The following is a 2,974-nucleotide window of genomic DNA, read 5'->3' as shown; positions in this document are numbered from 1 at the left end:
TGTGTCTGCCTCTAGAAAGTAGTAAGATTTTAGGTGTGCCATTTTACTGCTGTGGACATAATTTCTATCACCCTCAAAATGTTAGACTGGATGATCTCTATAGTCTATCTCAGCTACAACAGTATTTTTTTTCTTAAAACTATTTGCTTATTACAACATATAAACTGTTCCAAACCAAACTCACAAAGTACAAAAAGTGAAATCTCTGCCTGCTAGAAGTACATGAAAAATAAGCATATATGGAGATTATATATGATCTCCATATATATGATTATATATGATCATATATATATGATTAAACTTGATCATATATATATATATGATTATATTTGATCATATATATATGATCAAAATTCAATTTGCAGTGGCTCTTACCAGAAAGAGCTAAATTGGGACATATATGTTATAGGGCATGTGGCAAAAGGCCAAACAACAAGGATATTAATAATTTTGGTAAGATAGATTCCAATATTGGGTCAATCATGAGGTTCAGGTTGGTTAGGAAAATAGTGTAGAATAGTTATAAAAATAAGGCAATGATTAAAGTTTCCAGATATCAGTGCTTTTATGAGAAATGAGTTGGTCATGAATGCCTGAGAGAGATGAATTAGTGTTTAAAACTTCCAAGATGCAATAATTCTTGAAAATGGCTAGATCCAACCATGTGCTCTAAATTGGTGTAGAGAAGGTGAGAAGTGCACTGTGTTAGAATGGCTTGACCACAGGATATGGGCATTTCCAATGGCAGGTGTTTCAGTGGAAAAGAAAACCATGGTCCTCTATTTCTCTTATTAATGAAGGTGAAATAGTGACCTAAAAGTCAATATATGGCAAGAGGAGAATTGTAGAGTGGTAAAGTCTCATGGTTAACAATTCAAAAAAGGAAGAGGTTTTGAAAGAGGGAAGGAGAAAAACGGTCTTTTATTTTTTTAAGATTTCATTTATTTATTTGAGAGAATAGTGAACGAGAGAGATCGTAGGAGCAGGGGCAGAGGGAGAAGGAGAAGGAGACTCCTCTGCTGAACGGGGAGCCCGACATGGGGCTCAAACCCAGGACAATGGGATCATGACCTGAGCCAAAGGCAGGTGCTTAACTGACTGAGATACCCAGGCACCCCAGGGAATAAAAGTCTTAAAATTGAAATAGGGAGACTGCAGAATTGGGCTCCAGCCCAATATGTGACATATATCTTATGTAAATTGAAACTGGGTGACTGCAGAATTGGGCTCCAGCCTAATATGTGACATATATCTTATGTAAATTGAAACTGGGTGACTGCAGAATTGGGCTCCAGCCCAATTGTGGCATATATGTCTTAAGAAAATGAATACTTGACATTAGAGTAGATGGTAGGGCAAGCTGTTCAGGATGGGCAAGAATGGTGAAAAAGCATCTGTGCAAATTTCTGACATAGACATGTGTCTACAATGGAACTCAAATTTGTTACATGAACCCGTTCTCTAGGTCTCAGTTATCCCATTATTATGATGAAATGAGAAGTTTAGACTTTACCACAGTTTCTCCTAGTTCTAAACTTTTCAAGTTTTTGATTCTCAAAGATTGACTTTTTCCCCTTGAGTTTTCTGGAATGACATAAGGCACAGACTGTCAAAGTAAAACTTGAACTCTCCTGACCTTTAAATATTCTAAGTGATAGTTTAGTAGGAGAAAGGCCACACATAACGTACTTATAGATATAAAAACAGGAAAATAATGCAATCTGTTTTGTCAACAATCCAGCAAGAAGAACACACAATAGATTATGGACAAGTAAACAAATTGTTTAGGTTAATTAAATGCAAAATTTTTACTCCCCCAAGAATACCTTGCTCACCTAATCTGATCATCTTTTGATTTTCATTACTTGTGATCATATCCCTCCATATATTTTCTTGTTGTAATGAATTCTTAGGAACATGAGCCCTCACTAAAGCCATCTTATATTAAATCTTTGATGACAAGGAAAAAAAGAGCTTTCAAAATTTCTGTGTGTGGGTTCAAATTGGGGGTACAAATCAAAGAGTAGTTGGTAGGACTGAAATACTATCAAAACTGAAAGCTGAAAAATAATTTAATGTCAAAACCGTCCTTGGCTTAAAGTGTCAATCAAATCAATAAATACTTTGAACATTGACCAAGGGTCTAGCTGATGTAGCACTCAGCTCAAAGGTTAGAACCTCATTGTAAAATAAACTGTATAAATTAACCGTGTGCCATTTGTACCATGTAATAAAATATTATGGATTGGAACAATGAGGCAGCTCTATATTATGTAATTGTCAGTTTATGATGTTCCCCAAGACATATTTTTATTTGAAAATAATGAAAGTTTCTAAAAATAAATGAAATATGAAAACATTTTGGTAAAAAAATGAAGTGAATCTGTATTTTTTTCCAGGATATATATATACCAAAACTAACACTTTCCTCTAACGATGGAAACAGGAGACTGTAGGCAGTCAAAGGTGGCTTTAATTTTTAATTCACTATCTTTGAAACAATTTTTACAGTGGTTGTAAATGAATATATTTGTTATGTAATAATTATAAAAATTAAAAATGAAATAAACCTAGACGTGCTAATATTGGGAAAATAAGCATAATCATATATCACATATATATCAAATATAAATATATATTTTATGTATTAAAGCAGTAAGGAAACAGCTTGTTCAATGTACTCTCATTTGCACACACACATGCATGTTATGATACATATGGTTCTAATTTTCCCACTTTGCCTTTCACAAATTTACCATGAAATTGTAATCTCTCACAATGCCCTTGGACAAAGTTCCCTCATGGTCCATGATATTTTCTTTTTATCTCATTCTCAGGGAAGCTGAAGTGCAACTCAGACCTCATTGCCGGAGTCTAGACTGTTCAGTACACAATTCTAAAAGGAACTCTGCATTAAATGTCAGTAACACCAACTGCCCATAACCATTCAAAGTTTACCAGCCTCTGGCCATTT

The sequence above is a fragment of the Eumetopias jubatus genome, unplaced genomic scaffold, assembly GCF_037043125.1.
Source record: "Eumetopias jubatus isolate StellerSeaLion01/CBP00866 unplaced genomic scaffold, mEumJub1_p1.0 scaffold_3, whole genome shotgun sequence".
In the NCBI taxonomy this organism is placed as follows: Eukaryota; Metazoa; Chordata; class Mammalia; order Carnivora; family Otariidae; genus Eumetopias; species Eumetopias jubatus.
This window is presented reverse-complemented; position numbering follows the sequence as displayed.